Here is a 13165-nt window from a genome sequence, read left to right on the forward strand (position 1 = left end):
CTCGTTTCAATGTGGATTTTAGTTTCAATGAAGCACCTAGCACCGCTTCAATCTCCACAGACTGGTAGACATTTGCACCGACTTCGCGTGTTTTACTGTGAGTAGCTTTGCCCCTTTAACTTTGAAACATCCCCTTAGAAAATTTAATGAATTACTGTTCTGATAAACCCCTTACATTATTTGATATTCAAACAGCTGAGCAGAACTGAACGTACTCAGACATTTCGCTCTTTACTTATTCTGATCAACACTAAACTGACACACAATATTTTTAGCGCAACGCAATCTGACTTTCAAAAATCCCTACAAAAGAATGGCCCTGACTAACAATAACCTATACCTTTCATGAATCACTTACCTCACAAAAATCTTCGTTACTCGAACTACTGCAATACAGCGAGTGCCACTACTGCCAGCTAAATAAAAGATTCTAACTACTGAAGGCACTAACTACTGATACGCATAGTTAGCAAATGAAAGATTTTGATAGAGAACGTACAAACATACAATGTATTTCCTTAATAATCTCCCAAAGTCATCATATATATATATATATATATATATATATATATATATATATATATATATATATATATATATATATATATATATATATATATATCAGTTCATGACATCCAGTCTTACAAACTGACTGTCTCTGATGGACACACGTCCAGATCATCCACTCTCAATACTCCGCCATCTCTCTCCCCACATCCACCACTGCTGGCGGCTCATCTCCAACTGCGCAACGCTACGCGCTGTTAACAGCCAACTGCTCAACACTAAAATAGCAAATTCGAACAATGCAAATCAGCCACAGACTGCACACAGCACAGTCAGTGATTTTCATACAGAGCGCTACATGACGTTACCAACATAGAAACCTAAACAGCCTACGTACAACTTGCTTTGTGCTGGTGGCGTCTTGAACTTCGGATGTGTTCTCCCAGAGTACTTACTAGCGGAGCGGTCCACCTGAGTCGATGGGAACATGACCGACACGGGTGATCGACCGAGCTGGCTGTACTGAGCATCTTGTTTACAATGTTCATGTGAGCTTTTCAAGGACTGTAAATGCAGGCTAGAAATCAAACGAGATCTGATTGCTCTGCAACGGGACATTGCAGATCACTAATCAATTACAGCTAAATACTAAGGTAAAACCCCTGAACAACATCCGAAATTGCCTCGAAGGAGTTCGGTTTTTCCTTGCGTTTGGTGGATACAACAGCTATTAATTTTGCACCGAGCTGTTGTCGAATCTTAATATTTTTCTCTACTTTGCACTGGATTATTATGCAATGAATCATATTACAAAACATTTAAGTCATGTTTCTAATGACTGGACATATATTACGTGCGTATGAGTCAACTTATCTACGCATGGAATATACTAGAAAGAGATTTATGGAACCATGATGTTCTGAAGGAAACGTTCCAGCTGCCTGCGGTAACACGGCAGCGCTACGTCCCGTGACTGTACCTGTTGCTAGGAGCTCCTGTGATTAGCGCCCGGGCAGTTTCCGCTACAAATGGCGGGTGAGATCAGACACTCCGCGCTGCCGGATGCGTTGCCACGGCAACATCAGTGGTGAGAGCAGCCCCCCCCCCCCCCTCCTCTCACACCAAACCCACAGTAGGGAGCTAGGAGCTCGGGCCGGCCTGCGAACCCTCTCGACAGCAAGTCCGCACTACTGCGCCCCCTGCCGCTGCATTACTGTGTATTCCAGCCGTCAATCGGTCTGTCTGAGTCACACTAAATCACACGTAGCATATTTGCGACAATATCAATCAGATTTTGGCCGTTTTACTGGGGAAATCTTAAAGATAAATAAATGCCTGAAAAGTCTTTGGCAAAATAAACCGGACATGAACCCAGAAACCTGCCATCGTCGGGCAGTGCTCTTCCGAATTGAGTAACACGCCCTCGCACAGCTTCTGATCCAAAGGCACCTCTTTCCTATGTTGCAAACAACCGCATGTCCTACGGGACTAACATTCTTGAAAGAATAGATATCGCTTGTCCGCTTGTTTCCAAAGTAAATCTTTCACGTTGCAGCGAGGTGTGCACTGTATGAAACTTCCCGGCAGATAAAATTGTGTGCCGAACTGGATAAAACTGTGTGCCGAACCAGAATACGTAGTAATCAATGCCTCTGTGGCACGTGTCGTCACTGATCATCAGCAATATCTTTTTCTTTTTCAATTACAGGAACTATTTATACTGTTTTTGGGCAGTGATTCGCTCCTGGACCCAGATGTAACTTCAGATTTTCTTCACTGGTTTCACTTCTGGTTTAATAATGGTTTTATAAGTTTCCTTTAATTTACGTCTATGGTCACAAGCGTTTTATTCACAGATTACCGATTTCGGTCTATAATGGCCATTAAAAACCGAAGCCGGTAATCTGTGAACTAGAAGTTTGTGACCATAGACGTAAATTAAAAGAAATTTATTCTATATACGGGTCACTGTTTTATTCACGATAACGTCGCAGCTTGTGGAATAATGGTTTTTGTAAATCTAAAAGCAGTGTATATATTACACGTACCTGGAAAAACGACGCTCTATCGCAACAAAACTTCCAAATGCAAAGGGCAGAAAAATCTGACAGTACAAATTTGGAAATTTGTGGTAAGGTCTTAACGGACCAAACTGCTGAGGTCATCGGTGCCTAAGCTTACACACTGCTTAATCCAACTTAAATTATATTACGCTAAGGACGACACACACACCCATGCCCGTGGCAGGACTCGAACACTCCGACGGGCGCAGCCCCGCGGACCGTGACAAGACGCCTGAGACCGCGCGGCTGTCAGTACACAAATGATTCACAGAAGAGTGTAATGTAAAAGTAAATAATAGGAAAAAATCATATTCAAAAACATATCCATCCGAATTTTATGCGATACTTCAGCTCAGGGACATCGCTTCTTAAGGACAACAGCAGCAGTCGGACAATATTTTGTTATTAATCTGCGTTGAATAACCGGCCGGAGTGGCCGTGCGTTTCTAGGCGCTTCAGTCTGGAACCGCGTGACCGCTACGGTCGCAGGTTCGAATCCTGCCTCGGGCATGGTTGTGTGTGATGTACTTAGGTTAGTTAGGTTTAAGTAGTTCTAAGTTCTAGGAGACTGATGACCACAGATGTTAAATCCCATAGCACTCAGAGCTATTTGAACCATTTCACGCGTTGATTACGGCTTACATTCGATAAATATCTTGATAGAACCAATCTGCTTCTTCTTCGGCAACAGCGCAAAGGTTATCCGAAAAGGAGTCCATCAATCACGAAATGTTGTTGATGTGTCATGTTAAATCAAAATGATATGGGCTCAGTGACTGTAGTACATTATCGTCGTAGTTTATTTTCTGCTTATTTAGCCTGACCAGATTAGGGCCTTAAGACCATCTCTTACATCCGTCCACTGACAACACATTACAAAGATATTACAAAATATTGATACAGTCCTTTTTGCACAAAAATAGCTTAATTTGGCGTAACGAAAGAATTGGTGTACATTTTTTTATCGATTTGATGCGTCTTTCTCGGATAATTCTAAATAAAGTAGAGTTCTTCCCCAATTTTAACGTTTGTCGATTTCAGCGCCATCTGTCAAAGGTTTAAAAAAAGGTTTCAGACAAAATTTGATTGCTTTTTTATGGAGAACTCGAATTTGCAGTAAAATATGGGTGTTTCCATTTAAGATGTAGAAGTTTACCTCCCTTTGAGCTTACGAACTTGTCTTACCCACTATTTTTACCCGATGTATAATTCTCGAGATAATCTCATCCGAAACTTCAGATGGACCACCGTGTATACAAAGACTAGATGTATGTCTGTGAATATATGTAACGTAGAATAATGTGATCCAATACTGAAATGTACTTAAATGCCATACGCCAAATAAAATAAATAAAAAATTTATGTTGAAGTTATTTACTGTCATTGTCTGCCAAGAAACAGCATATGCTTCAGCTGTAAGCCGGTTCATATTTATGCGCTTAAAATCTCTAAAATTCGCCACTCGCGGATAGTTCTTTGAGCACTGCAGCAGTAAGTCTTCATAATGTCTTGGGCAAACAAGCCAGTTCCAGAAATGTGATCAGTGTGAATTACTCTATTTGGAGATTTGATGGAGAATGCGTCTATAAACGTGTGATTGTCTTGTGCATGGTGAGTAGGCCCTAGTTTATTCAGTGCAAAGTTTGAGCAGCGAAGTATGCGCATGAAGCTTGATAAAGAAAGACTCCTGTTTAAAAATTTTATTTTGAAGTTTTCAATTAAATTACGTGTTCACAGAAAGATTCAAGACTTTGAGAGAGCAATTGTGTGCTCTCTTGTTGCTTAAAACGTTCATACATACCATTGTTAACGAGACAAGACTTCCCGTCAACATCTCTTTAAAAAAATCTGTGTGGTATTCATCAGACTTGAATTTCACAATTTAAACCTCTACAATTATTCTTTCATATATTGTTGCATCATTGAACATTAAAAATGTGTTTCGCAAGTACATTAATTCCCGTAAAGGTTTATCCACGGCTTTCACACAGTTTTTCACGAGGCTCAGTTTAATGTGAAGTGAAGATTATGGGTCAACGTGACGAGAGTTCACTGCATTATTCTGTACACACGCTAGTTCATGCCGAGAAGTCCATTTTTCCCAACGTAGTGTTTTTTTTTCAGCCTGTGCTGTCCAAGCCTCATAGAAAGCAGTAGTGCTCCGTGTACCAGAGATGCATGCCAGCAAATGTTGCCGTTTCCTCATACCCGCTAGTTGTATATCTGTAAGAAGCAACTTAATGTTCTGATACGTCTCGTACCTGCATTACCAATCGGAGCGGAAGGATATTCGTTCCCACTGTGCAAAGTATTATTTTCAGGCAGACTTTGAAGACATCTACGAGCAAAACCATTTATTTACAACGAAATCTTGGCCAATAATCTTTGTAAAGGACTCAGTATCATTACAAAAAACCGCATCGCCTCCTTGGGAGAAGTATGAAGAACATACAGAATGTGAGCCACCATAAACTCGCACTTTCGTATCGCGAATAAGACAGTTACGTCCTTTAATCGTGAAGTTGACGCTCTCCATATCGCTTAGATGCATTTAAATCACTAAGGAAATCGTTGTGATGCACTTGATATCAAAGATGTGGCTCATATGATTCATAGCAGTCTTGAAATGTTCTGTCAGCATGTATACCTTCTTCACTGTCTTCTACATGTAGGTCCTCTAATCGTCTTCATTCACGGTCTGATTGTCAGGGGGCATTGCTATCGGCAATGTCTACTGTGACACACGTGCTTTGTAGCAGGTGGTAAATTAGAACTTTGTTCAGTTTTTCTTATTTTGGAGTTGATTCCACCTGTTTACGTCAAACAGCAATATCACCTCTTGCAATCTGTTGGATCCTGCCAAATCACGAGAACAGCAATTGACGTGTGACACGATTTTTTTATCTAACGATTCATTAGTGAAGTAAATTGTGAACGGCTTCTATAGGTGGGGTGGGGACAGGGAGGTAAGTCTGGTCCTGGTCGCCAACATTGCAACCTAAATAAAGTTTGTAGCACTTTTGTGACACAGGATTAAAGTTCCCCATTTTGTAACTTCAGAGTTATCTCTCGGCAGATATAACAAAATAAATCGGTGATATTTATACACTACGAGGAATTTAGCTTTCTGAAATAACAGAAAGTCAGGTCGTCACAAACACAGAACAGTATGCAGTCATTTTCAGCAACTGCTACGATTAAATTGGGAACGAACGTAGAGTGATTGCGCGTGTACAGGCAGCATTCATCGGTAGGGCTGTTAAGCCACCTTCATTTTTAGAAACTAAAATTCTGTACTGACGACCGTACGTGGTAATTTTTGGCACATCCACCGATTATTTTTCAATTCTGCAGAATATTTAAGTTAAACCATATAGGAATAACCGAGACGCAGCGTTTTCAGCGGATTCGAGAGAGAGTTGTGTCATAATAAATAACTTAGCCTTATTGGCATAAACTGATTCCACTTTCGAATTCGGCACCTACGACTTAGCGAATGTTGCTTCTGAGTGGACACTGTGTGCTTCAGGTAGAATATAGCGCCGCGTGGGGTAGCCGTGTGGTCTAGGGGGTCATGTCGCGGTCCACACGGCTCCCTCCGTCGGAGGTTCATCTACATCTACATGGATATTCTGAAAATCACATTTAAGTGCCTGGCAGAGGGTTTTTCGAACCACCTTCAGAATTCTCTATTATTCCAATCTCGTATAGCGGACAGAAAGAATAAACACCTATATCTTTCCGTACGAGCTCTGATTTCCCTTAATTTATCGTGGAGATCGTTCCTCCCTATGTAGGTCGGTGTTAACAAAATATTTTCGCATTCGCGGGAGAAAGCTGGTGATTGGAATTTCCTGAGAAGGTTTCTTTCTTTTAATGATGTCCAGCCCAAATCATCATTTCTGTGACACTCTCTCCCATATTTCGCGATAATACAAAACGTGCTGCCAGAATGAGATTTTCACTCTGCAGCAGAGTGTGCGCTGATATGAAACTTCCTGGCAGATTAAAACTGTGTGTCCGACCGAGACTTGAACTCGGGACCTTTGCCTTTCGCGGGCAAGTGCTCTACCATCTGAGCTACCGAAGCACGACTCACGCCCGGTCTCACAGCTTTACTTCTGCCAGTATCTCATCTCCAACCTTCCAAGCTTTACAGAAGCCTGCAGGAGAGCTTCTGTAAAGTTTGGAAGGTAGGAGACCAGATACTGGCAGAAGTAAAGCTGTGAGACCGGGCGTGAGTCGTGCTTCGGTAGCTCAGATGGTAGAGCACTTGCCCGCGAAAGGCAAAGGTCCCGAGTTCGAGTCTCGGTCAGGCACGCAGTTTTAATCTGCCAGGAAGTTTCAAAACGTGCTGCTTTTCTTTGAACTTTTTCGATGTACTCCATCAGTCCTAACCGGTAAGGTTCAAGCACCGCGAAGCAGTATTCTGAAAGACAGACAAGCGTAGTGTATGTAGTCTCCTTAGTATGTTACATTTTCTAAGTGTCCTGCTGTCCTACCAATAAAACGCAGTCTATGGTTAGCCTTTCTCACAACATTTTCTATGAGGTCCTCCGAATTTAATTTGTTCTTGATTGTAATACCTTGGTATTTAGTTGAATTTACGGCTTTTAGATTAGACTGATTTATCGTGTAACCGAAGTTTAACGAGTTCCTTTTAGCACTCATGTGGATGACCTCACTCTTTTCGTTATTTATGGTCAACTGCCACTTTTCGCACCATTCAGATATCTTTTCTAAATCGTTTGACAGTTTGTTTTGATCATCTCATGACTTTATTAGTCGATAAACGACAGCGTGATCTGCAAACAACCAAAGACGGCTGCTCAGATTGTCTCCCAAATCGTTTATATGGATACGGAACAACAAAGGGCCTATAACAGAAATCACTTCTCTTTTACTCGATGACTTTCCGTCAATTAATACGAACTCTGACCTCTCTGACAGGAAATCACAAGTCCAGTCACATAACTGAGACGATATTCCATAAGCACGCAATTTCACTACGAGCCGCTTGTGTGGTACAGTGTCAAAAGCCTTCTGGAAATCCAGAAATACGGAAATCCCTTGTCAATAGCACTCAACACTTCACGTGAGTAAAGAGCTAGTTGTGTTTCACAGGAACGATGTTTTATAAACCCATGATGACTGTGTGTCCCTCGGGCATGTGTGTGTGTGTGTGTGTGTGTGTTGTCCTTAACGTAAGTTACTTTAAGTTAGATTAAGTGGTGCGTAAGCTTAGGAACCGCTGACCTCAGCAGTTTGGGCCCATAAGACCTTGCCACGTATCTCCATTTGGAATATAGCAGTTACAAAATTATCTTCATGCAGTAGTAAATTTCGAATGTTTCAATAAGCCGCATCGCTAATATAAACTGTTTATTTAACGCCACTGAGTGTGTTAGCGGTAAATGATCGAAAACACATTAGGAGAGAATTGTGCTGAATTGGTAGATATATTTGAGAAAATACTATGTGAGTTTGAGCCGAGCTATCTTTCAGACTTTTTTTTCATCGTAGTGCCACAAGTTGGGCATGAAAAGAAAGTAATGGCAGAACTTGAGTGAGAAACTGATTGGCCGAGAGGATAGTTCTGAATCATCTGGGAGAAATGTGTGGCACTTGAATGTAGACTGCGCTAGTTGCGCCGGGTGAAGAGCCTACAACAGGACAGACCAGCGAGGGGAACTTCGGCAAACGAGTCTTCGGGCTGAAGAGCACAACAGCGACAACCACCGTCAGTGGGTACATTTATTTATGTGAGAGGTAACTGCATATTACAGGACCATGTAGACATTTCGACGTGGCAGTCTGAGGTGATGTATTGAACACTGAAAGACGCAAGCACCTAATATAGTTCCTTATCTGCTGCTGGAGTTGCTATAGTTAAACATACACCACGCGACGAAAAATACGAAAGTACTCAGAAACATACACAGGAAAAATAATCTTGCAGTCTGTTTGAAGGCATACGCACATCACCATTTCATACTTACAAAACAGCACTCTAGATGGATGCATATGAGATGCATTACTCCTGCACTCATAGTGTTGCAACACTACTATCAGTAAGCTTATCATAAATACACTGCCCGAAAAAAAATTAGTACACGCTTTTAGAAGTTTCAGGCAACGGCCTTGCCGCAGTGGACACACCAGTTCCCGTGAGATCACCGAAGTTAAGCGCTGTCGAGCGTGGTCGGCACTTGGATGGGTGACCATCCAGGCTGCCATGCGCTGTTGCCATTTTTCGGGGTGCACTCAGCCTCGTGATGCCAATTGAGGAGCTACTCGACTGAATAGTAGCGGGTTCGGTTCAGAACACCATCATAACGACCGGGAGAGCGGTGTGCTGACCCCACGCCCCTCCTATCCGCATCCTCCTATGAGGATGACACGGCGGACGGTTGGTCCCGGTAGGCAACTCGTGGCCTGAAGACGGAGTGCTTTTAGAGGTTTCTCAATCGCTCGCGATTTATTGTTGCATTAGTGCGTTTGGTGTACACGAAATGATGACATTTACAGATCAATAGCACAAGCGATTCTGAGGTACCAGGTATCCATATTACTACGTGGGGTAGCCTCCAGGCGCGGCAATGCAGGCGCTGACTCTGGAATTCAGTGATCGTACAGATGGCGAATACTGTCCTGCGATATGTTATTCCACGCCTTCTCGTCCTGTTCACGTAATTCTGTGAGAGACATTTCTCGTCCCATCATACTCCACACGTGCGCTTGCTGGCCAGGGAAGTGGGAAGCTGCTGCACATGTCGCAGAGCACTGTAACGCCGTAAATGCATATCCTTCAATTTCCATCTATTGCACTGCAAATCTTTTTACTTATTTTGTTACCTGAAGATATAACATTTCTGTGTCTTTGTATATCGTAATTGTTTTACTATTTGTATATGTTTATGAATTTATGTCGATGTATAATTGGTTTGTTTTGTAAATATTATTTGTATTTTTACGCTGGGTCTGGACTAGGGAAAACTATGCTATCGAACGATTACATCGATAGGTCGTGTGGAGAACGAAAGTGTTTAGGATCTCTGGTAGTGTTAACTCTGCCGCGTGGAGCGCGGGCAGAGCGGAGTTTGGGTGGGGTAGTACAGTGGAGCCAGTGTGTTGTGTGACGCTCCCGCGAGTTGCCGCGCTTTCGGGGTTGGGCAGCATGTAATTGCGCTCGAAGTGCTATGATAGTTTCTGACACGGTGTCGCGGACGGGAAGCATTAGCTGGCGCACATCAAGAGCCCGTTTCGCCTGGTGACCGTGCCGAGAAGAAGGCGCGCCAACATCCAGCTTCTGCAACAGCGACGGCCGACAATGAGTGACTGTCGCCACCTCCTCGATCGACGGCTTCAAACCTTCAATCAACCAACAAGGAAGACTGGAAGCACGTAAAGTTTTAGAAGTGTATGGCAGACCTCAGCTTATCAAACTGATCCATTTTCATAACTAAACCAACAGCAACGTAGCATGAACCTTTGTTGCTCATTGTCCCAAGTGCATTACCAAGCACGGTCCCTTCCTTTTCCGGAATGAACCCGAGTGTCGTCGAAATTCAAACGCCAGCATCATTCGATTTCACTGCATTAATTTCAAATTTCAGTTAAGGTATTTATAGCTGGCTACAATATTTAGATTATACAAGCACAAATTAAGAGTGCGAGTTTTGTTAGCATATTTTAGCTTACCTGTGACTGCAGCTCAGCTTGGTACGTACTAAATGTTACTATTGTTAATTGTCCAGAATCATTTAATTCAAATGTCTTACTTCTAAATTGCGTAGATTCAAGTAGATTTTGGTTCAAAATGGCTCTGAGCACTATGCGACTTAACTACTGTGGTCATAAGTCCCCTAGAACCTAGAACTACTTAAACCTAACTAACCTAAGGACATCACACACATCCATGCCCGAGGCAGGATTCGAACCTGCGACCGCAGCAGTCGCGCGGTTCCGGACTGCGTGCCTAGAACCGCGAGACCACCGCGGCCGGCAGTAGATTTTGAAATGATTGATGAGGTAGCCCAAGACTAACCTTATTTTACTGAATTTCGTAGTGCTTCAGAAACAAATCTCACTCTTAATTTTAGTCACTAAATTAACATTCAATTTTCCCATTTTATTAATTCTTTTGCTTAATTAAGTCAGAGTGTAGCTAAATTTAATACTTCTGACAAACTTTCATTTTTCACACAAAACGTGTCAACCTTCAGTTGCCACACTTTTAGTGCTAATTATATGTGCAATAACCTTTCTTTTTCAGTTACTATAGTAATTGTCCATAGGACTGGCGACCGTAATTTTCCCCAAATCTCAAATATCTAATTACCACTAGTTAATTGTTAACGTAACGGCCGCACATTTACTTTCTTTACTAACATTACCCCTTTTCAAAATCAATTTCCATCAGTTTCATTAGCATTTTTCTTTTCATTTAGATGTAACCCTTTCCTCCCTCTTTACCGACAAATTAACTTCGGTGACGATTGCTTTTGCCAAATTTCCATTAGGTACGCGCGGTTTAATTTTTCACTGTCATTAAGGTCGATAAGTGAGGGGGAGGTTACAGCACGTTGACTTTCACGTGCAGTGTCTGGGTGAGCATTAGCCTGTTCTAGCAGCACATCACATTCCTGTTCCACGAATGCCAAATAAAAGGGTGTACTAACACTCTGAACCTACCGAGCGCTAGTTAACGCCCCCTCCATAAATATCAAAGGTGAACTGCAGTTGTATCTTATCGCACTCCAGACCATGAGGTCTGGGTTGAGACCAGTGTGTTTTAGACGAATGCGCTCTACGAGACAGAGCTCAACAGTTCGAGGTCGTGCGAGCAAACGACCATCGCTTCCGTGCGAGTAGGATCTGCATTCACCGCTGAAGACCACGGAGTGCCTTTCCACCTTGGAAGCGAGCATCTGAGGGCGCCAGCACAGCTGCGCACTTCGACGTTGTGGAAGACGGGCCAGAGGTGTGCTTGTCCGGTCCGCAACAGTTCACGTTTGCACGTCTGGGCTGTGGCAGCTGTCCCATCTGACAGTACTACCAACATGACTGTCCTGGTGGGCGTCTGTGCTGTGTGGCGGTCCATAACGTCGTCTACGGATGAGAGAATGACGTTCACGTGACCACTAATACCAGCATCGTAGCATAACTGACGAATCTCGTCCAACTTGCATGGCCGTTCCCTGAAAAGGCAGTAAGAGGTCCATGACTAAGGAATTTATTGCTAGCGCACTCGAGCAAACGAAATTTCAATGGATTGCTCACGCGCTGCCTGCGATATGTAAGCTATAAGAGAATCTCAGACCAGAGAGCACTGCAGTAAGAGCAGTGTCGGCGGTAGGAGTGAGTGGTAGTTAGGAGTCGGGTATATGGAGTTGGCGGGACCAGCCGTGGGGAGCGATGGTGGTGCCTGAGCGACGTAGTATAGGGTAAAAGCTGCCGCACGCATATGTAGTTTGTTACAACTAAATTTGTACTGTTGTTATATCAAGTCCCACGTATTTAAAGAAATCTTTTAATAATAATCTTTTTTTATAAAATTAACTTTTTGACAATCATTCATCTGAATTTAAACAATTTACTAATGTCTGCAATCCATGGTCATCCCGATTATTGTAAAGAAAAATCAGTTGTTTCTGTCTATACATGACAAATCTAGCGGCCAGCACTGCACTGGGCTGTGCCAGAAAAATTTCTTATAGGAGCAGATGTATACGCGTTATCCGGTGGCTTCATTGAAGTAAGAATCTTCAATTTATTCAGTATGATCTTTCAGGGCCATGACGCAGCACACCTGGCGTCCAAATTTACCAGTTGAGACTCACAGTCAGTTAATTATTGAAAGGTTATATATGAGTCATATTTTTTATGGGTAGGTTAGTCACGTTATTATTGCGAGGTTACGGAATAATAAACTGTTGCGAGGTTACACTCAATGTGAATTATATATAATTATTTTCACTGTTGGGAGGTTACAAGACCGTACGGTCAGTTGGAAGGCCACAGACTTATCGCTTTCAAACTCGTTCAGTTGGCTGTAGGAAGCACGAATGTGTCTCTGTCGCACGGTTGCCTGCTTGCTTCACACGTTTGCAGAACACTGAGCTTTTGGTTGTAAGCATTCGCTATTAAAGGGTAGACATTAATAGCGCTTGGTAGCTATGCCACTACGCTATCTGATGGTGGACGATACTGAAACCATTATCAGTATATCTACAACCCACAGGTGGTATATGCCATCATGGGATCGAAATCGAAATCGACGTCGCCTTCCCAAGTGTATTAACGTATTTCTTCAGAATGTAGTTTAGCATCCACCATTGATATTAAGCATCGTCTGAATGGAATGAAGTAGGTACGAATGATTATAGTGCCTGTGTTTCACAAGACTTCACCTGCCGCTGTGGCCGCGCGGTTCTAGGCGCTCCATTCCGGAACCGCGCTGCTGCTACGGTCGCAGGTTCGAATCCTGCCTCGGGCATGGATGTGTGTGATGTCCTTCGGTTAGTTAGGTTTAAGTAGTTTTAAGTCTAGGGGACTGATGACCTCAGATGATAAGTCGCATGGTGCTTAGAGCC

General features: G+C 42.8%; 1 pseudogene; it reads left to right on the plus strand.

The window, feature by feature from the left end:
* The first annotated feature begins 8701 nt into the window (after positions 1-8701).
* LOC126156197 (5S ribosomal RNA) lies at positions 8702-8819 on the plus strand (annotated as a pseudogene).
* The last annotated feature ends 4346 nt before the right edge of the window (positions 8820-13165 follow it).

The sequence above is a fragment of the Schistocerca cancellata genome, unplaced genomic scaffold, assembly GCF_023864275.1.
Source record: "Schistocerca cancellata isolate TAMUIC-IGC-003103 unplaced genomic scaffold, iqSchCanc2.1 HiC_scaffold_1104, whole genome shotgun sequence".
In the NCBI taxonomy this organism is placed as follows: Eukaryota; Metazoa; Arthropoda; class Insecta; order Orthoptera; family Acrididae; genus Schistocerca; species Schistocerca cancellata.